The sequence below is a fragment of the Oryctolagus cuniculus genome, chromosome 16 (assembly GCF_964237555.1).
Source record: "Oryctolagus cuniculus chromosome 16, mOryCun1.1, whole genome shotgun sequence".
Classification (NCBI taxonomy): Eukaryota; Metazoa; Chordata; class Mammalia; order Lagomorpha; family Leporidae; genus Oryctolagus; species Oryctolagus cuniculus.
Window position 1 is genome coordinate 51,349,784 of NC_091447.1, and position 22,917 is coordinate 51,372,700.

Below are 22,917 nucleotides of genomic sequence, written 5' to 3' on the forward strand. Positions count from 1 at the left end.
ATTGTTTGTTTTGTCGTTGAATTTTGAGTTCCTTTTATACTGTGGATATTAATCCTTGGTCAGACAAATAATTTGCAAATGTCTTCTCCCATTCTGTGGTCTCTACTCTGCCCATCGTTTTGCTGCCAGTAGCTTCTTGGTTGATGTAATCCCATTTGGCTACTTCTGCTTTTGTTGCCTGTACTTTGGGGACCTTATGCAAAGAGATCACTGGCTATGCCAACGTCTTGTAGTGTTTTTCCTAAGTTCTCTTCCAGGAGTTTCACAGTGTAGGCCTTACATTTGGATCCTTTCTCCATCTTGACTTGATTCTGAATCGGGTGAGAGGGAGGTGGCCTTGTATGCATCTTCTGCGTCCGTACAGCCAGTTTTCCCAGCACCATTTATTGAAGACTGTCCTCTCTCCAGTGTAGCTTTTTGGAAACCTTGTCAAAGATCAGTTGACTGTGGATGCATAGGTTAATTTCTAGAATTTCTGTTCCATTGTATCATTCTATATGTATTTTATGCTGTTTTGGTTACAGTAGCTCTGTAGTGTGGCTGGAAATCTGGTAGTGGAGTGCACCAGCCTTGTGCTCCTTGTTCAGGTTTGGTTTGGTTTGGTTTGGCAAGGTCTTTTGTGCTGTCAGGTGAACTTGGGGATTGTTACTTCCAGTTCTGTGAAAACACCATTGGTATTTTGCTGGGGATATGCTGAATCTGTCTATTGCTTTGGGTAATACGGACATTTTAATAATCTTTCAATCTGAACATGGGATTGTACCCACTTCAATTTTTTTTCATGAGTGTCTTGTAATTTTTATTGTAGCGTTCTTTCACATCCTTGGTTAAATTTCTTCTGAAGTATTTTAATTTTGTGTAGCTGTTGTGCATGGTACTCCTATAATTTCTGTCTCAGTGAGTTCAGCTTTAGTGTATAAAACGTTACTGACTCTTGTGTAGATTTTGGATTCTGCAACTTCACTAAAAGCGTTTCTCAGCTATAACCGTCTCTGGGTGGAGTCTCCAGGTTTCTCCCCGTGCAGAATTGTGTCATCTACACGTGGGGATAATCTGACTTCCTCCCGTCCTCCTGGTGTCTTGTCTTTCTCGCTGTTGTCTAACGGCCATGGCTACATTGAGCAAGAGTGGTGAAAGTGGACATTCTTGTCCGGTACCAGTCAATATGAAGTTAGCCATGGGTTCACCATATACAGCCTTTATGATGTGGCGCCATGTTCCTCTACACCTAATTTGTTTAAGGATTTTTATCATGATGGGATTATTTTGATAATGAGTGTTGTAGATACTGTTTTCATTTTATTTATATTTAATAGCTTCATTATGCCAACTCAGATGACAGAGAATTTTGTCTTATCAGTGGGGGGCATTATAATAAGAATTCTGACAAATGCTATATCTAAGCATGTATTATGTAAATTCAGTAATTAAATATAAATTAGGGTGTCATTTTCATTATATTCACAGGCGAGAGTTATGAGGTGATTTTGCTTTGAAGGTCTTCTGCCTCATTATAACTAACTTATTCTTTTCCTTGTTATTTTCTTGGTTTTTTTTTGTTTTTATAACCACTCAGATTTTTAATCACTCAATTTTGTGAGGCAGAAAACTTAGCCCTTAGATATAATTATAACATAAATGTTTTTATAATTGCCGCAAATGATGTAGCTTGTATCTCCCCAAATTGCTACTGATCAAAGATTTAAAAAAAAAAAAAAAAAAAGGTACTTGTAAAAGTGGAATTTAAAGGTAAGGGGTTTTTGAGACAAAAAAATGTTGAAATCCTTGCATTATTATTTTTTCATGATAAGCATTTTCCACGAATGGTTTAAAGTGCCCTTATATTTTAAAAAGCTCATCTGTAAATATTGATGGTACATCTAATTCTGAGAAAAAAATTATATAATCAAATAAAATATATATAAATATAAAAGAAATATATATAATAAATATAAAATAATAAACCCCATCTCAGTTCAGGGAATCACTGGAACTATTGATCTTTGCCACCAAGTGTGATTGAATTTTTCAATTTCATGGATGAGCTATTGAAAGCAAAAAGCTGTTATGTCCGGGCCAGCTGTAGCTTCTGATGCTTAACCACAAATACACTGAACGTACATTTCTGAGGGCTTGAACAGGGCAGATGTAGGCAAAGCAGGGACTTGCCTTCAGAGCACCCAGGGGCTCAGGGCTTCCAGCTGGGAGGACTCATTAGTGTCACAGCCAGGGCTTCCTCTCTCCTTGCCTGTCCCAGCCCCGACACCGACACACACACACACACACACACACACACACGGAGGCAAAGCCCTGGGAGTGGGTCCCACGCTGGCTCGGCGTCCTTGGCTGCCTAATGAACTACCCGCAGACACAGGGGCTCAAAACAACGAACTTTCTTCCCTCGCAGTTCTTGAGGCTGGAAGTCCAAACTGGCAGGTGTCCTTGGAGCCAGACAGGGAGCCTGCCTGCTGGTTGCTGGCCGTCCTCGCGTTCCGTGGCCTGTGGCTGCACCCGGAGCCCAGCTCTGATGGGGCGCTTCATGGCCATCTCCCCTCAGGCCTCCAAGCGCTGGCAGCCCTCCGGCCACCCCCGGGGCACATTCTTCCTGGGGAAATACCACAGTCTGAGGCTGAGCTCCTCTGAGAAGCCACCCACCACGCGCTCACGATTGCAGGCTGTGTCCATGCGCACGGTGCGTCCATCCTTAGGACCCCTCTCAAGTGTAAGCTCACAAAGTGAGAGCCCTGGACAGGTGGAGAGAAGCTTCCAGATGAAATGTGGGGACCAAAAAAGCATACATAAGGGGACAAGGATGAAACACAAACCGTGCTGGGAGACAGAGAAGATCTTCATAAAGATTGGAGAAGGTATCACAGCCGTGAAACAAGACCGCGCTGCTGTTTGTAAAAGAAGCAGGCAGTAAAATAGGGCTTTGATTTTAATAGTATGAGATGAGAAATAAAAAAAATCTCAAAAGAAGTTTTGAAAATTCAAGTTGAGGCAATATCGCAGAAGTAAGAGGAAAAGGAAGAAAATGGATGAGGAAAAAATCATTGTAAAGGAAACACAGTACTGGGAGGGAGGCACCCATAGGCACTGAGAATCTCTTAGTGCTTAAAGAAATGTATTCCAGAGAGAAGCGGCCAGTAAAACTGGTGGAAACCAGTTCAGACCAGAGCAGATCGCCGGGGCATTCTAGAACTCTAGAGCCAAACAGAAGCCTCCATCAGGTTCCAGGGACGGTAATCAGGTTCCACACGTTCAGCCGTTAGAGCTGCCTGCTATCCGTAGCTTCAGAGCTGGCATGTAGGAGGCAGCAGGAAACGCTTGGGATCGCAGAGGGAAGCGCTTGCCGCTGTCCAGTGCTGTGCGCAGGTCAGTTACAGGCAGCACGGGCGCGCCCAGGTGCCCTCTGGCCTCCTGCTGGGGGCTTGTCGGCTGCGCCCGGCTCTGGTCTGTCTACCGCCTGATCCTCCTGCTTTGCTAGCACATTACCTGCCGCTGCGACGTCCGTCCTGCAGCGTCCTAACGCTGCTCAGGTAAAGGAGGTCGTCAGCGCTCTTGCCACAAGGATCCAGGAAGGATGCAGTTAAAAAACAAAACGGCCAAATCGTCCGCACGCTGAAGCCAGGTCTGAGAGTAAGCAGATGGAACACACTCCAGTGACACATCCAGAGCGTGGAGGACGTGGATTCTCCTTGAGAAGAAGCTGAGTGAGATAGAATGCACACGGGTTCCGTGTGCATGTGTCCAGGCCACCCTGAGACGCCTCCGCTCTCCCACCGTTGGGTCCCTGTGCAGCCGACTCTGCCCGGGCAGCTGCCTCCTCATAGGTCACTCACATCTGCGCGCTGTGCTCCCTGTGTGCCTCGTGACCTTGAAGAATCTGTGTTGGACACGTTTCTCTAGACTTCTACAGGTGTGTGTCACCGTAGGATCTGAGAGCATTCGAATTCAAGACAAAATTAGAGTAATTAATAGCTGAATTAAAAATTAAGTTCTGGTGCTGGGTCTTAGTCCACCCGAACGAGGATGGACTGGGTCCGAAGAAAGGTAAGTGCGCCGCTCGCCCGTTCCCCAGCCTCCCAATCCCGGAGAAAATCAGATGCAGCGGGGAGTCAAGTCAAGCAAGCAAGAACTCCGTTTATTGGCACATGGCAAAGCCTTTTAAAGCACAAGACCACATGATGACTGGAGCAGGGCTTAAGGATCAACCAATTACTTAAAAGGTCATTTTACAGGGCGACTTTTTACAGGACCAGCCATATGTCTGTACACTCGTCATCAGTTGTCGTCACCTCCCTTGATGCTGCACAGCCAATCAGCTTTGGTGGTAAACGACTTTGGGTACTGCCCACCTTACTTCCTTTGGGCGCCATCTTTGAATTGCCATGTGTGCCTAATTTCCCCACATTCTGGAACAAATTCATCTTGTGTACTATATATAATAGTAAACTGGATTCATTTTTAAGTACAAATTTATAGTTGCAGAAAATTTAGAATCATCTAAACAACATAGTCTCCCAAATTATTTTATTTAAAGATTTGCAGGAAATTGCCAGGCAAACCACAAATGGGTGTGAAATGTGAACTCCTCTCAATTACTCTGTGAATTTAGAGATGAAATTTAAAAAGAAGTTTAGCTTGGGGCGGGGGGACAATTCTATATCCAGCCACAGTGTCAGTTCCCTTCGAGGATGGAATCCGCACATTTCAGAGACACACGTTCCCAGTTTACCTGGACCTGCGGTTTCTTAGAAAACTGTTAGATAGTGTGCTGCCAAGAGAGCATCGTGAACCATGGTGCAGGAAGGATTCAGGACACAAGGGAATGAAAGGGTCCCCAGGATGAGCGAGCGTGCCCACGGCGGTGACCGCGCACCGTGCCCCAAGCCGAGGCTTCTGCAAGTGAAAATATCCAGAGCGTGTTTGCATGGCAGATGGGCAGCTGGGGGTTGGATTAATTCACAGTGGGAACAGAGAGAGCTAAGCAGAGAGGCAGAAGAGAAGAGAGAATATTCAATCCAGGACTGAAAGACGACGCAGGGCGAAGGAAAACATGGTTATGTCGCCGTGTTCAAAGACAAGCTTTTATTTTATTTTATTTTTTGACAGAGTTAGAGAGAGAGAGAAAGGTCTTCCTTTGCCGTTGGTTCACTCCCCTAATGGCTGCTAGGGCCGGCACTGCACTGATCTGAAGCTGGGAGCCAGATACTTATCCTGGTCTCCCAGGCAGGTGCAGGGCCCAAGGACTTGGGCCATCCTCCACTGCCCTCCCAGGCCACAGCAGAGAGCTGGCCTGGAAGAGGAGCAACCGGGACAGAATCCGGCGCCCCGACCAGGACTAGAACCCGGGGTACCAGCGCTACAGGCGGAGGATTAGCCTAGTGAGCCACAGCACCAGCCGAAGACGAGCTTTTAAGAAGTCAATGTTTCACTAGCCCAAGAGCCACCAGTCTCCGCCACGCACAAGGGCTGGTTAAATTCGCAAAGCGCACCACCTGCTTCCAGGAATGTGGCGCGGCCCCTGCACAACTGTGTCCTCTGGATTCCTCGGGTGGCCGGCTTCCTGAGTGGTACAAAGATTCCGAATTTCCTTGCCCCCGACTGAGTGCTCAGAGAGTTCCCGACTTTGCAGATTTTACGTCCAGATTTCCTGGGGCTGGGTTCGGCCTCCCTGTATCGCGGTTCACAAATCCTGCTCCTGGCTCTGTGCTGGGAGACTCGGGGGGCTCCTTTCTCCTAATGAACCTCGAGGGGCCTCGCAGAAGATGTTAGTGTGTGCGGGGATTTAGAAACTTCACTGATCCGACTCCGCGAGGGGGAAGGAAATCTCTTCTTGCAATTTCCATAAGGCCAACCTAGCTAAATATAAATTTAAGAAGTAATTTTGCCCAAAGCTGTATTTTATTCATACTTAGGCAGCTTTGTTGATTTCCACGGTTTATTAAGTGTTAGATAACAGCATTTGAAGGAAGAAGATAAAGCAATTTCATAGTTTACTCATATGATTAAGCAAATATTATGTTTCTCTCTTGTGGGATTTTAAGCATGTAATCGTAAAGCCTATTCCCCAAATATAGTGTAAGAACTAATTTATCTTTTTTTAACTTTTTATTTATTTGTTTGAGAGTTAGACTTACAGAGACAGGGAGAGACAGAGGGAGGTCTCCCATCCGCTGGTTCACTCCCCAAACGGCCACAAAGGCCAGAGCTGGGCCGATCCGAAGCCAGGGGCTTCTTCCAGGTCTCCCACGTGGGTGCAGGGGCCCAAGCCCTGAGTCATCGCCTGCTGCCTCCCCGGGTGAACGCCAGCAGGAAGCTGGTGGAGCCAGGACTTGGCGCTGTGAACACCACGCCCTTTCTCCTTCTCGACGGAAGGGAAAGTGGACACTCTCATTAAGGTCACTCTCTCCTCTGTGACCAAGCAAACAGAAGCTGTGTAGTCTCGGGTTTACCGGGCGGCGGGAGGCGGACCCCTCAGCCCTTGGAGCCGCTCGCTCATCCTGACACTGCAGAGGCTGAACACGTGGCCGCAGGTCCTGCCCAGGAACCTTCACCTCTGGCCCTCACTGCGGCCCCGCCAGCTGCTTTGCCACTGCTGCCTGCCAACTCCTGTCCGTTTCCTTACTCACCCGCTTGCTTCTGTAGCTGCTGGGGGTGTTGGCTTGTGCCGTCCGAGTCATCAGTGACGCGACGTCATAGCTGCACACTGCCCCACGGTCCCATGTGCAATCCCATCGATCCTGAGATGCATGCTTAGTGGCTCGCTAAGCTAACAGAATTGGTAGGGGAAAACAGCGGGAAGTCAGATGAGACTGGGCATCCCAGGAGGACTGAGCAAGGTATAAGTAGCAAGGTATAAGTCCCAGATGAGACAATGAAGCAAAGCTTGGGGACTTGAAGGTTGATTGATAGCGGAAAGACAGCCAGCAGGGCGTTGTTCTAAAACACAGTTACGCTGGACCTATCCTGGTTTTCTCCCTTGTGTTTCAGAATGTCAACTGTCTTAGGCATCCCCCAGAAGATTCTAGAATGAGTGTGGATGTGTCAATAACTGTTAAGGAGGAGGGGGGTAAAGCAGGAGAGACCAGGACAGGGAAGAGGGCAGCAGTGGGGAAGACCAATAAACAGGGAACCTCAGTCGGGGTCCCACAGACAGTGGCCTCCGCCTGATGCCACAGGGAGCTTCAGGTTGTAAACCAACCCCTGGAGGTGCAAGGGACCTGGCCCTCCGTGTCCTTGCGCCTGGCCTGTGCTGGCCAAGTAGCTACCTGACAATACAAACCCCCATGCTCTTCTGGGTCCCTGCTGTGTTAACAGCTGAAGGCAGTGGGCAGAGGCCAGCCACAATACAGGGTGTGAGCAAAAAAAAAAAAAAAGCTCACCAAGGTAGAGGAATGCACAGAAACAGGCAAAAACTGGGTAGAGTGGTCTACAGAGAGGTAGGCAGAGCTCCGACAAATACCTTTGGCTAAAATTACTGTTTAAGGTAACCTTGGAACTTGGGAGAAACCTGCTGTAAAATTTCTCAAGAATCAGCGCCTACTAACTCTGCTGGCACTTGCGAGTGGCACATTCTTGTGCTCCTCCCGTGTAGATGTCTGGATAACAGATTCAGAGAACAATCTTTTTACTGAGGCACAGGTGTCAGATTCTTGTCCCTGCCCCGACTGTCCATATCTTGGCATTACTAACCTTGAACAACACATGGCTTAAGCTTTTGTGGAGATGCCTGAAATGAACTGAATTGTGTCCCCACCACCAGCAGCAGATTCATACGTCAATGCCCTAAACCCCCAGTGAGATCCTAGTTCAGGCCAGGAGATGTCGAAGGTTACACGAGGTCATAGGTGTGGCCTTGATAGGATCCGCAGGAGAGAGCTCAGGTCCTCTGGTCACTTGGCACCTTGATCTTAAACCTACTATCTATCCTCCACGACCGTAAGAGAGAAATCTCTCTTGTTTAAGCCCCCCTGTCTGTGGGGTGGCAGGACAAGCATGTTGGCGGTGTCACACGCCTACAGTCATCTGTAAGCATTTTTTTTTCTTCAGGAAAATGCAAAACTCCAAATAACATCCCAGAAACCATCTTCCAACACCAGCTTGTCCCTGGCTAACAAACAGTAATGCAAGTCATCTTGTATGCACTTTCACGATATTCATCGTGAATCGTGCAAGATTGGAGTGCAGTTTTGCCTTACACCTTTCCTGGTTGGACCTCGTGTTTCCTGTTTGTCTCAGTGAGATTGTTCTTTCTCTGCCTTCTGGGCATCCTGGAAGAGACTGGTCTCCAAGACATTGCAGGAGGAACTGGGAGCTGAGCAGACAATGTTCCCTGGCCAGAACCGCTGCAGAGGTCCCTGTAAAACTTGAACACAGAGCCAAGAGTAGCTTAAAAAGTCCAGGTGCTTCCTAGAACAGGGACCAAAGTGTCCATACTCACAAAGAAAACGTTCTGTGTACAGGCACGCTGCAGAAGAGGGAGTTAGCCACGGGGCTGACGTCTCATTCACTCCACAACCCGATGCCCCATCCTTGTGGAGCCCAAACAGAAAGGCAGGTTGCTCTTGGAAGCCAGCCAGCAAGGCTCTCTAGGGCAACGGTATGGAACTGGCCCATTACATAGAACTTGAACTTGCCGGTCAAGCCCAACGTTTGGCTCATAGCTGTCTCTCACTGGCTAGGTCTTTAAATGGATTCAGTGACCGTTTCTGTCCTATCTAGAGCGGTGAGCAGTTTCTGGGTTCGAAACCCTGCGTGGCATTCCGTCTCTTAAAATGCAGGACAGTGCTCTCCTCCTGATGACGGACGCGGGCTTCACTGCTTCCACTGCAGACCCAGTCCTGAGCTGTGCTCCGTGCTCCTCCGCAGCCTTTCTCCCGTCTCTGCAGGGACTTCTCTTGTGATCCAGTTTCCCGCTGGTGGAGTGGAAGTGTCAGTAGAGGCAAGAGCTGGTGGAGAAATTGGGCTCTTTTGTGCTGGCCGATAAGTGGAGAGGAAAGGCTACAGGGAGAAAACCAACAGTAATTCCATGGCCAAATGTTTCTCTGCAGGGTGCTGTCACCAGGGAAGGGCTTGGTCCTGAGACAGAGCAGCTGTCTAGCCAGGCCCATTCTTGACATTCCCTGAGCTCCTCATGAATGTGCTTTGTTAACTGTACTCGCGTGCGCATAACTTGAAGAGTTGTAAATGGCATTCGATAAATATTTAAATGGATGCAACCATGTGCACCTTGTTTTTAGAGCACAGTCTACAAGAACAGAGAGCAAATCGCTTGGAAGAACCTCCAAGTAGTGCGGAGGGCAAATGGATGTCAGAGCCGGTTTGTATCCCAGCCGCCTTCCACAGTCATTCATCATTCCTGTCTCTGTGGTGCTGACAGTGCCGGGCTCGGGTGGTACTGAGGAGGACCGGACCCGTCAGACAGCCTGGCTCATGTCTTCACCCTCCACTTAAGACCTTGTGATCTCCAGGAGGTTACTGTACCTCTGCCTGCCTGGCTTCCTCTTCTGTAACACAGCAGTGATGGCAAGGATACAATTCCTGTGGGCCCGTTGTGCAGGCACTGTTCATATCATAAGACAAAGCCTCCAAGGTTCCAGTAGCTTGGTAGGTTTTCATGATAAGAAAAGTAATGATTAAAACTCATTGTGAGGGGCCAGTACTGTGCCATACAAGGTCGGGCCTCCACCTGCAGTGCTGGCATCCCATATGGGCGCCAGTTCAAGTCCTGTCTGCTCCACTTCCGATCCAGCTCCCTGCTAATGCACCTGGGAAAGCAGCAAAGATGGTCCAAAGTCCTTGGGCTTCTGTACCCATGTGGGAGACCTGAATGAAACTCCTCTCTGCTGGCATTGGTCTGATCCAACTCTGGCCATTGTAGCCATTTGGGGAGTGAATCAGTGGGTGGAAGACCTCTCTCTCTCCCTCCTTCTCTTTCTGTATCTCTGCCTTTCTAATAAATAAATCTTTAAAAAAAAAAAAAACTGAGGGGCCAGCGCCATGACTCACTTGGTTAATCCTCCACCTGCGGTGCCGGCATCCCATATGGGTACTGGTCCTAGACCTGGTTGCCCCTCTTCCAGTCCAGCACTCTGCTGTGGCCCGGAAGGGCAGTGGAGGATGGCCAAAGTGCTTGGGCCCCTGCACCTGCGTGGGAGACCAGGAAGACGCTCCTGGCTCCTGCCTTCAGATTGGCACAGTGCCGGCCATAGCAGCCATTTGGGGGGTGAACCAATGGAAGGAAGACCTTTCTCTCTGTCTCTCTCTCACTGTCTAACTCTGTCAAATAAATTAAAAAAAAAAAAACCTCAGTGTGATAAGTGCTATAAAAAGGCATATTCTGTAGGTCTGTGGCCCTCATAGGGGGAGTTGCTCAGTTTGAAGGGATAAGATGGTTTCCAGGTCTGGTGTCAGCCCTGAGCATTTTACCAAGGAGACAAAAAGAGAAAAAGGACTCCAGAAAGATACAGGACATGAGAAAACAGGGTGCTGTCCAGGAATGTTGAATCATGTAGTATGTTAGCAGAGACTCTGGGACTACACCAGAGAATGATGTAGGGGTGATAAAAAGGGGTGGGGTATGCTACAACAGCTAAATATATTGTAGGACATTTGACAATCATATTCTAGCAGGACTGTTGTAGATGTGGTGAGGGAGGTGTGTTCTAGGAGGACTGTTGTAGTGAGGGAGGTGTGTTCTAAGAGGACTGTTGTAGATGTGGTGAGGGAGGTGTGTTCCAGGAGGACTGTTGTAGATGAGGTGACGGAGGCGTGTTCTAGGAGGACTATTGTAGATGAGGTGAGGGAGGTGTGTTCTAGGAGGACTGTTGTAGATGTGTGTGGAGGTGTGTTCCAGGAGGAATGTTTTAGATGTGTGAGGGAGGTGTGTTCCAGGAGGACTGTTGTAGATGTGTGTGGCGGTGTGTTCTAGGAGGACTGTTGTAGATGTGGTGAGGGAGGTGTGTTCCAGGAGGACTGTGTAGATGTGAGGGAGGTGTGTTCCAGGAGGACTGTTGTAGATGTGTGTGGCGGTGTGTTCTAGGAGGACTGTTGTAGATGTGGTGAGGGAGGTGTGTTCCAGGAGGACTGTGTAGATGTGAGGGAGGTGTGTTCTAGGAGGACTGTTGTAGATGTGGTGAGGGAGGTGTGTTCCAGGAGGACTGTTGTAGATGTGTGTGGCGGTGTGTTCTAGGAGGACTGTTGTAGATGTGGTGAGGGAGGTGTGTTCCAGGAGGACTGTTGTAGATGTGGTGAGGGAGGTGTGTTCCAGGAGGACTGTTGTAGATGTGTGTGGAGGTGTTTTCTAGGAGGATTGTTGTAGATGTGGTGAGGGAGGTGTGTCCCAGGAGGACTGTTGTGGATGTGGTAAGGGAGGTGTGTTCTAGGACGACTGTTGTAGATGTGAGGGAGGTGTGTTCTAGGAGGACTGTTGTGATGTGTGTGGAGGTGTGTTCTAAGAGGACTGTTGTAGATGTGGTGAGGGAGGTGTGTCCAGGAGGACTGTTGTAGATGTGAGGGAGGGAGGTGTGTCCAGGAGGACTGTTGTGGATGTGGTGAGGGAGGTGTGTTCCAGGAGGACTGTTGTAGATGTGGTGAGGGAAGTGTGTTCCAAGAGGACTATAGTAGATTTGGTGAGGGAGGTGTGTTCCAGGAGGACTGTTGTAGTGAGGGAGGTGTGTTCTAGGAGGACTGTTGTAGATGTGGTGAGGGAGGTGTGTTCTAGGAGGACTGTTGTAGATGTGGTGAGGGAGGTGTGTTCCAGGAGGACTGTTGTAGTGAGGGAGGTGTGTTCTAGGAGGACTGTTGTAGATGTGGTGAGGGAGGTGTGTTATAGGAGGGTAGATGTGGTGAGGGAGGTGTGTTCTAGGAGGACTGTTGTAGATGTGAGGGAGGGAGGTGTGTTCTAGGAGGACTGTTGTAGATCTGTGAGCGAGGTGTGTTCCAGGAGGACTGTTGTAGATCTGTGAGGGAGTTTTGTTGGAGATGCTTAGTGTGAGGTTTATGAGAAAGTTTCACTCTGCAGCGAGGCAGGGAAATGGACCCCAGTGTCAGTGCTGGATACAGCTGGGAACTGGAGAAACTGGAAAAGCAGAGAGGGCAGCTCGCCGGAGAGGATTCCCAGGAGCACTCTGAGGTCTGCTCTTGTTCCTTTACCCCTGGTTGTTAATGAACAGGATCTTGGCTGCTGTGATGTGTCAAATAAACCATTTAATCCTTCTGAAGATCTGATCAGGAGAAGAGCTGTCTCTCCACTGTATGGATCAGAAACCGAGACAATGCAGATAAGTGGTTCGTCTAGGACCACACTGCTTGCAAGAAGGCAGCTGGGCCTCAGGTCTGCCTGAAGCCACGGTCCTTTTCCACGCCAGGTTTCTAGTCTGCCAACCTCCTCCTGTGTCTCCTTCACCCTTCTCCACCCCCAGGCTCACCCGCTGGCTTCACCATCACTCCCGCTGCCTGGTGCCTCTGCCTTTCCCACCCGTGCGCCCTGTGGACTGGCTCATCTGCTGTCTTATTTCTGGGCTGCTTTGCACATTTGTCAGAAGCCACAGAAGGAATTCACGTTCTCCAACTGAGTTCACTGCTTAGCGTCCCAGCCAACACTCTACACATGTCTGGTCCATTCTGTGGCCTGTTCCCAGGAACAGTCTCAGGCGGAGCCTGTGGTCTCTCAACCACAGAGCCATCCCCAGCTCACAGCTGTCACCCTTGTCCCCTGTCGTGAGGAAAGCTAAAGCCATGTTTCTGTTCCTTATTTAGATTCCCTCTGCTCCCTCATCAAACCCTGCCCCTCCACCACACACACTCCACACACACACGCTCACACACACATACACAAACACACACACACACACACACACACTCAGACACACACATACACAAATACACACACACATACACTCACACGCACACACACACACACACACAAACCCTGATGGAACTGAGTCTGGCCACTTGGTTTCTCACTGGAATCCCCAATCATTCCCCTCCCCGGCGGTCTTCCTGGACGACCCCCTGTGTAGACTCATCATGGTGGACCTTGGATCCCTAAAAACATACCTGCTCCTTCTCTTTCCAGCTTCGCTCGCTTGGATCCTATTGGTGGTTAAAAGCCAAGGAATTTTATTTTGCGCCACATAGCATTGTGTGGGGTATGTGGCCAGCACTCGAAGTTTGGCCCCTGAAGGCAGCTGTGTGTCTGCATCGGTTCTCTCTCCCTTCACCCTCCTTTTCTTTTTCCTGGCTTCTGTGTATGGTGACTTTGCTGCCCTGCTCCCAAATCCTCCCTCCCCTCTGCCTGGTGAGGGTAAGACAGTCACGGGCCAGGAGAACATTCTGTGTCCTCGCAGGTGCTGGAGCAGCGGTGAGGCAGCTGGTGCAAATTCGTCACTTCGGGGTTCATCTTCTTCTTCATCCCTGACGCCGGTTGAAGGGCATGTGGCCAAAGCAGCATTTCCTGCAACGTCATTGCAATTAAATTACAAAATGTTCATGCTTTTCCTAAATTTGGGGCAGATCCGTCTTTTTGACGCTGCCTGTGGTTTTAGTGCAAGCTCTCGTGGTGGCAGTACCTCGTTGCCCTCTGCCTCTGCCAGCTTGTTGGTTGGAGACTGCAGAGTGCAGGTGGCAGTACCTCGTTGCCCTCTGCCTCTGCCAGCTTGTTGGTTGGAGGCTGGAGAGTGTAAGGGCCACGGAGCAGAGGCGTTCGTGCTGCGGCTAGTGCAAGGCGGCTGCAAAAGCACACAGCGTCCAGGCCATCGAGGCCAGAGCTGAAGTCTTTCCCTGTTGTTGAAGATGTTCGTCTAAACGCTTGTGCTGTTGTAGACCCTGCAGGAATCAGGTCGCCTGCTGCAGGAACACGAGCGATGTGTGAAGTTCCTCTCACTGAGGCAGTCGCAAGGGTAACTGTATTCCAGCAGAGACAACACTCTATGAAATGGAGGCATCGCTCTGAGGGTAATGAATTCCTTCACATAGGCTGTATACCATGTAGTGTGTGTGTGTGTGTGTATATATGTATATGTATGTATGTATATATACTATATATGTATATATGTATGTATATATACTATATGTGTATATATGTATGTATATATACTATATGTGTATATGTATATATATATACTGTATATATGTGTATGTGTATGTATGTATATATACTATATGTGTATATATGTATGTATGTATATACACTATATGTGTATATATGTATATGCATATATACTATATATGTATGTATATACTATATGTGTATATATGTATATGTATGTATATATGCTGTATATGTATATGTATGTATATATGCTATATATGTATATATGTATGTGTATGTATATATACTATATATGTATATGTATGTATGTATATGTGTGGATATGTATGCATGTATATATACTGTATATGTATATATGTATATGTATGTATATGCTATATGTGTATATATGTATATGTATGTGCACATACTATATATGTGTGTATATGTATGTGTGTATATGTGTGTATGTATGTGTGTATATATTATATATGTATGTATGTATACTATATATGTATATATGTATATGTATGTATATATGTGTCTGTATGTACTATACATGCATATTTGTATATATAAGTGTATATGTGTGTTTATACATACTCATATATATACATATATATATACACACACACATGCATACCCGTGCTCTCAAGACTTGTATGTGTGGTGGCTGTGAACACGTGAACATCCTAACCTGTATTGTTGAAAGGCGTTATTCTAGTTTCAGCAAAAGGCGCTGATACAAACTCTGTAGCTCCCCTGACTCCTGAAGCAGCGACAGGCGTAGCGCGGCAGGGGAAGAAGAGAACGTGAACTCCCTGTCACGCTTCAGCACCCGACGTGCCCGCCCTGATGCTGCGTGTGAAGTTATGTGTCGGAAATGTCAGAACACTCTGGCTTTAATGGTTATTACCCACGTCCCCTACCTGCTCTAAGCATTTACATAATTTGTGATTTTTAAGAATCTGTGTAAGGCCCATTGTCGTGGCACAGCAGGTTAATCCGCCACCTGCAGGGCCAGCATCCCGTATGGCACTGGTTCTAGTCCCGGCTGCTCCACTTCCAATCCAGCTCCCTGCTGATGGCCTGGGAAAGCAGGGGAGGACGGCCCAGGTGCTTAGGCCCCTGCTTCCCTGTGGGAGACCCCAAAGAAGCTCGGCCCGGCTCCTGCCATTGTGACCATTTAGGGAGTGAATCAGCAGATGGAAGGTGTCTCTGTCTCTCTCTTCCCCCTTCCTCCTCCTTTCTCTCTACTCTCCTTTCATTTAAATAAATGAACAAAACCTTTTAAAAAAAAGAATCTATACAATATTGGCTTACTTAACCAAATATTTCCCCTCAGTACTGTCAAAACTAAAGGACAGAAAGTCCTTTTAGTGTTCAGATTTGCTAAGTATTATTTACATTTCAAAAGATTTCAAATTTGCATCATCTTTATTTGTAACGGAAGGCTGTTTCCCCTAAATCCGTGTTAATATGTTTTTTCCAAGTCAAATTAAAAATGGAAAAAAGTCCAAAATATCTTTACATTTTCTTTTGATCTTTGTCAAACATTTAATATTTAATGTAATTGTCTTCTTTGCCTTGGTGGAGACAAATATTCCACTTCCTTTTCCCCTTAAAGGAGAGAAACACTGTAGCCAGATGACTTTGTTTACTAATGTGTCCAGAAACTGGCCTGTCGCCTAAAATGCTTACTGAGTCAGTGAGAAGACCTGATAATGAGGAAAAGGTCTTGAATTCATGCTTGGTTTGTGACATCAGCTTAACGACGTGGGGTCCCTGACAGCAAGGTGTTTCACGCAGACTCAGCGTTTAGGGAGAACTACATCAGAGTCAGCTCTTCTGTGTCTAGAGAGGTCGCCTGCGGCTGCCTTGAGCCGCCTCACCTGCAGGCCCCGAGAGGAATGCTGTCTGACCGGCTCCCAGGGGACCACACTGATTAGCGGTCATAGTGCAGGCAGCCGTGAACTTCTGGAAGCGTCTTGTGATGCAGGTGGTGGCAGCAGAAGGTCTCATCCCTCGGCTCCTCTGAGCTGTGCAGGGATGGAGGGGTGGAGAGTTAAGGAAGGCCATGTCACTTTCTGGTCGTTTTCTTGGTAATCTGTGCTAATACTTTTGGATCATCCATAGCGATAGGATAACAACTCCACTTGACTCTAAGGGTGACAACTTGCCCTTGGAATCTAGGACCTTTCTTTTTCTCGTAAGAAAAATGCTGTCCTGAGCATAGAACACGCTACACCAAGCAAAACACCTGCAAGGCAAGGGGGTCCTTGGAGGCCTCTGCTCCCTGCCTGCAGCAGGGTGGGCGGCGGGGGAGGAGGCACTGGGTGGGAGGGGGTGGGCAAAGAGTGAGCAGAGTCTCCTCACCCCGGCTCTGACCCAGGCTGTGGCTGTGTTTCCTTTGATCTCTTCTTTGCGTTGGGCAGGACAAAGCACGTTTCCATTAGTTAAGCTGCTCCTGGGATGGGGCTGCCGTGTCCAGAGGGAGAGAGACCGTAGGTGGGAAGAGTCGTTTTCCTTCATTTGTTCCTTCCCGTGGGAATGCACACAGCAAGCCGTGTGCACCTGCAGGCGGATGTCGGGAAACTGCTGTCCAAAATAGGACCCGATTGGTCACCATTCCTCTTGAGAGCTCCCCGGATCCTTTCAAAACCATCTTGGGAGAGGCAGGGGGCAAGCGGCTCGTTTCCACTTCACGCCTCACAGTTTGTTCCAGTGGCCACATAATCTCCATTAACCACGATGTTCCACTGCCAATAAAATGTAAACTTCGTGTTGAAAGTCAAGTTCACCAGGCAGATGTTACATGGCACAACCAATAGCGTTTTTGCTATTTGCCTTCATTTATTAAGAAAAAAAATCACAGTGATATGAGAGGTTTGCTGAAATGATTTTCCTTTTGAACCCGTGGCGCCCTTACCCTAAACACCTTCGAGAGATTTTGAGAGCTTGCTCAAAACGGTGTGACATTGATTTGAAACACACAATTGGCGAATGACATTTGAATGGAATCACTGGTTTTATAAAAGTTGATATTAAAGCCACCCTATAAAATGATTTCTTCTGTGTATGAAAATATGTGAGTGTGTGTGTTTTTTAAGACCCAGAAATGATTTGACTTTAATGCTAAAAGATAACCTAAATGTAGTCTCATACACTTGTAATTTGGAGCTAGGTCACCCTCACGTATAAAGAGTGTAATTCACTGTGTACAATTTTAAAATGTGTTTGTGCAATTAGCATTAGGCAATAATTGTATTCCTTCATTATTCTGTAATATTTTTGTCAGGAAATCTGCCCTTTTTTGCTTCTAACGTCAGTGTTTGTGGCACTCTGGGCTTCTTCCCCTGGAAGCCCCGAGCAGACATTTGGCAGCGGTATGGGAAGGGGTAATTATGCTGTCCAGGGAGTTTGTCAAGGAGCAGAGCGGTGGGAGATGAATGTAGACGTGGTGGTCGCAGGGGTCACAGCCTTGCGTTTGAGCCAAGCCTCGCTAGCGCTGTCTTAATTGAGTCTGAGGACTGGAGAGCTGTGATGTGGGAGGCACCTATTACAGGGAAGACACAGCCAACTAATTGGAAATGGGTGTGCGTGGGGCAGAACTTCAAACACAAAGACCTGGGCACCCCAGTGGCATTGGCGCTTCGTTAAAACAAATAGGGACCTCCATGTTCTAATTGATGGGATGCCCTCCCTTTGATAGCTCAGAAGCACGAATTCCTCACGAACCTCATTCACAGAACGTGGATATCATTAGCTTGAGAAGTGAAATTCCATTAGTACTGGAAACCTTTTGAATGCAGACTGTTTGGGGTTTTATATATTCAAGTTTTAGGATTATACTGATACTATTAACATGTCGTGTTATTTGTATTTGCTAGATCACAAAAAAACTTAAAAGACGGGTTCCATATATCATCGTATACAAAACAAAGAAATATCTGTGTTGTGATACTTAGAACATCTGATTTACCTAATCTGGTATAATTGCCTTTTTATAAATACAGCTCAGTTCCAACACATTCCCTTGTATATACAACACTCACATGACAAACTACCAAGTTCAGATGCTACTTTACAAAAGTAAATTTGGAATTGCAAAATAATTTGTAGTTGCAAAGAGATTTGGTGCGTATTTTAGCCTTTCTTCTTAAGCTCAAGCTCCTGTCGAACCCAACTCTAAAATATGACTGTCTGAATTTCGTGTTTGTTTCCTCCCTTCAGGAGGTGCAGACTCTCAGAGCAAAATGCAATGCGGTTTGGAATGCAGTGAACATCTCTGCCTGGCTGGTGTCTGTGCACAGGATAAAGGGGATGCAACCAATCCGCCCAGGGTTCAGCTCTGTGTAATTTACCAGGGTGTGCACGGCTTCTTTGGCGTTGTCAGCAGGAGAGATTGCTAATTGTCCATCCCTCTCCAAAGGCTCTGCTTTGTCTGGGGGCTGTTTGCCTCCTCCAAGCAGGCGATTTGCAGGGGGCAGCCCGAGGCTGACTTTGGGAAGGTCGAAGGAAGCAGCCCTGGAAGGACCATCTCGTTCAGTCAGCTGTGGCTTCAAAAGGACCAACGTGCGGGTCCTGGGCTTCTGGGCGTGGTCGGCTTGCCGGGCCTACAGCAGTTCCTAGCATTCACCTCCGTGAAAATTGTCTTTTCATTTCTTTGGCGTGAACAAATGCAATTAGCAAATCGTGACTTTTAATCTCTTAGGCTGAAAGTTCACTGATATCGTAGGCTCCTCTCTCAGTGTTTGCACATGATGCAAAGCTGGGAACATGCAGCGGTCCCCTGATTTTTCTAGTGTCGCTGTTAGAGACTGGCGAGGGGCATTGGCCTTGACCCTGCCTCAGTGGCTGAATGGAGATCTGACCGGTGCAGACCACCGTGTGCTTAGAAGGGTGCACCTGCAGGGGGCGAGGCCGACACGGGCTCAGACCTGGTTTCTGATCACCTGCTGGATGTGGACCTGGAATCCTTGGGAGTAACCATGAATGTTGCTTAATACTGGCTTCAACAGAGCGTAAGGCATTAGAATCCCTCCACCCTTCACTAACTGGGTGAGCTACCACGGCCTGAAGTATTTGAAGCTAGCTCCGTGCCTTATCTCAGGTCCTTACAAACCTTAAAGGCTGCAGGAAACACAAATGTTCCCTAAGAAATTTGTAAAGCAAGACCTGCTCAAAATGAAATTTGTGGAACTCAACATAACATTGACTGTTTAGTTTATTCCCCTTTATTAGTCATAAATCTAAACGATAAGCCTCCATGATTTCAAAACAAACTTTCTTTCACTTGAAATATGTTGCAGATTTTATGCAAAATACATGGTATCTTAACTGTAATTATTGTCCTGCACTTTGTACAAAACAGATTCATCGCGTGCAGGTTGCCTTCTAGGCCCTGTCAGTCAGCCACGTCACGGGATGTGCACGTCAACACCCAGGGAACACCACCAGTGATTGACGGGTCACAAGGCCAGCGTTGCACATGCTGAAGGCTTGTTGTGGTTTCAGTACATAGAATTCCTCGCCCTACTTTTGCCAGGTTGGAAACCCTAGCAGTTAATATGAAATAATTCTGTGAAAAATCTTTGTGGAGAGCAGAGAGAGATTCTTCTGGTGCAGGGAGGCAGGGGTGCCTGGAGGGAGCTGTGGCTGTCTTCAGGCTCAGTGTTGGAATCACACACACACACACACACACCGTGCTAATATCCTCCCAGGGTTACAAAACACTGTATGTTCTTCCTCTGAAGATGATGTGTTAAAATCAAGCAAACATGTAAAACCTCTAGAAATATGGAGATCTAAGTTAGAATCTTGTAAAAAGGTATGAACCAAAAGAAAACGGTGGATATTTGGTAGAGTTGATTTTTTTATCCTTATACAGATTGAAGAAAATGCCCACATAAGAAATGGCCTGTTAATAATTTCTGATTTCTCAAAAATGAACATTTGCTACTCAGTCCATTCATAATGGAGCACATCGGGCAGGGTGAGCATTCACGGGTAACTCGTTCATTTGAACTTTTTTTTAAGATTTATTTATTTATTTGAAAGTCAGAGTTACTCAAAAAAAGAAGGAGATGCAGAGAGAGAGAGGTCTTCCATCACTGGTTCACTCTCCAAATGGCCACAATGGCAGGAGCTGAGCCAATCCAAAGCCAGGAGCCAGGAGCTTCTTCCAGGTCTCCCACCCTGGCACAGGGGCCCAAGGACTTGGGCCATCTTCTGCTGCTTTCCCGGGCCACAGCAGAGAGCGGGATCGGAAGTGGAGCAGCCAGGACTAGAACCAGCACCTATATGGGATACAGGCACTACAGGCGGTGGCTTTACCCGCTACGCCACAGCACCGGCCCCTCATTTGAACTTTTATTAGGTGATATCAAGGCTACTCACAATGCAGACAGCAGCTCCCAGCAATGCGCTTCTCCATGTTTTTTGCCTGCACCATTAAAACATTGATATAATATCCAGCAGGACCTTTTTCTCACCCCTTCTGTATCTTGTCTGCATGGTCAACAGAGACCAGTTTTAGTTCCCTGCTGTCACTGGAGGTTAGATGTGGACTGGAATCCTGGCAGATCACTGTAACTAATCCATGAGCTGTGAGCTCTGTGACTGTGTGAACACAGCACCTGTTCCCATCCAATAGCCCGGCGCCCACAGACTCATTCTGTTGCAAGACAGTCTGGGTGTCACATGAGAATTACCTGAGATTTTCAAAATACGCCACACTCTCTCTGCAAGGGACCCAGGCACTGGCAATTTAAGGACCATCCAGGGGACTCGAATGTGCAACCAAAGTACTGAAGCACCGTTCTGGAAGAAATCAAAATTGGCATGAAGAAAATCCCACACACTGAACCCTGAGTTTACCATTAAAAACCGTGTTTTTCTATCAGGCTGAGGGAGGCAAAGTCAACTTTTACTGATATCACTTAGACTTTTGTGACGTCATTCAGGCATCCCTTCCTGTGTCACTGTGTGTGCCCCAGGCCCCCAGAAAACTGAGACAGAAATGGAGAGTTTCATTGGCTCCAGGCTCCCTGTTTTGACACAGAGCAGAGTGTGTGTGAGGACCCAGGACCTGAGCCATCGGGGCAGCCCGCTCTGGGTCGTCCTCCCTGCCCCATCATGCTCACTTCTAATCTGCTATCATCCCCTTGTTTTCCACCTGAACATCACCCCTGCTCCACGTGTATCTGACGTTCTGTGTATGTTCAGCTTCGTTCAAGTGCCCAGACACAGCCAAGTTATTTGTTAATAAAGGTTTAAGGTATAATCCCGCACAAGGATTCCAAAATTTTAACAGGGTGTCTTGGAGTCAGAAATAGCAGAGTTGTGAACTGTAGTGGCTGCAGTAATGAGAGAGGACTGGGTAATTGGCCCCCGGGGTCTTCCACGTTTCCCTCTGCAGAGTATACCACAGAGGCAGGCCTGCTCGGTAGGTTAAGCGTCTGTTCACATTAGCTCAGAGAATCCACGACTTCCAGATCAAGAACATGCATTTTTGGTTCCACATATACTGTTGTCCCCTTAGGCATATAAGTGGGGTACTCACTCGGGCTGGAAATTAATTAATTGTTATTTTACCCATGGCAATTTGCCAATAACACATTGAAATTATTAACTAAGGGAATCATGCCAGCAGTTGCTGTCCTTAAAAATGTTCTCCAGGCAGTTTCTTGAGACGAAGCTCCCTGTAAGACGTCATGGATGCTGAGCGGTATCCTCGAGTAGGAGAGAGTCTACAGCCTGCAGCTGGCCTCGAGCAGCGATGACTTAGCCTAAGAATCGCGCCTGTGCCAAGAACGCTGATGTCACCAAGCAATCATAGTCCCTACGCCTGTGTTCTACGATGCTGTCAATTTATCAGTGTTAGCAGTTCAAGAGCACTTACCAAGTCATTTTGTAAATCTTCACGTGGAAAACCAGCTTACCAAGTAAACTGTTAAATTTACAAAGGCAGGTTAAGGCTAGAGAGCTTGAAAAACCTTGATTTCATGTCTTATTTTGTATTATTTTTTGTCATAAGAACTGTAACCAAAATTATCATTTTTAATATCATTCACATCAGGTCTAATTATAATCTTTCTTTTTCCCTTTGCAAAATGAAAGGAAATATTGATGTGAAAGTTTTCACGCTGCCTGTTTGCACCACACACACGCACAGCGTTCTCCTCTAAGGTGATAAATCCTTGTCACCAACCACCATTGTTGTTGGGAATGCAATCCCCACGTTCAAGCTCAAGGTCAGTTGCCAGCTGGGGATGCTGGTGCCTTGGCTCCCTTCTTCTGGCAGAGGCTCTTAGTAGTGGCAGAAAAAGAAAATGGACCTCCTGTTCCCAATTTCACATGGCTCTTTTTTTCCAGAAAGGGGCAGTGACCTTGCCAGAAGGATCCAAGAAGGTTTGCGGTAGTGTTGCTGATGGATGGCCAGCTAGCTGGGTGCCGGCAGCTGTTCTGACAGAGTTGGGGCTGGGGCCTGGGGAGGGGGCGCCACACTTCAGTGCATCGCACTCTTGCCCCGGCTGCCAGCAGTGGGCTTTTCAGAACTGCGGTTGATTCTCCCAGGAGATGACGGGCAGCCTCATCCAATCTAGAAGGTCCACCTGCCCGTCTTGCCTTTCATGACAGAACTTGCGTCTCAGTCCTCACACTTGCTCTACTAGTGAAATGCTATCCAGAGCTGATTTCAGCTTTGAAGCTTGCCCAGGGACTTCTACAGTAGACACTTTAATGTCTCCTAGAACACCTTCTGTGTTTCCCATGGTTTCCTTTTTTTTTTTTTCCTCAATGGCCGCTGCAGCCAGCGCATCACACTGATCCGAAGCCAGGAGCCAGGTGCTTCTCCTGGTCTCCCATGCAGGTGCAGG

At 47.5% G+C, this 22,917-nt stretch overlaps 1 protein-coding gene across 2 annotated transcripts in view; it reads left to right on the forward strand.

Annotated features, from left to right (window-relative positions):
- SEMA3E (semaphorin 3E) overlaps window positions 1-22,917 on the forward strand; it is a 245,100-nt gene that overhangs the window by 109,864 nt on the left and 112,319 nt on the right. The window contains exon 1 of one of the 2 annotated variants that reach the window (XM_051853021.2): window positions 3,363-3,919. The exons of the other annotated variant lie outside the window; for it this stretch is intronic. The gene's annotated coding sequence lies outside the window, so the exon portion shown is untranslated. Of the gene's footprint in view, window positions 1-3,362; window positions 3,920-22,917 lie in introns of those variants that run through there. 2 annotated transcript variants of the gene reach the window in all.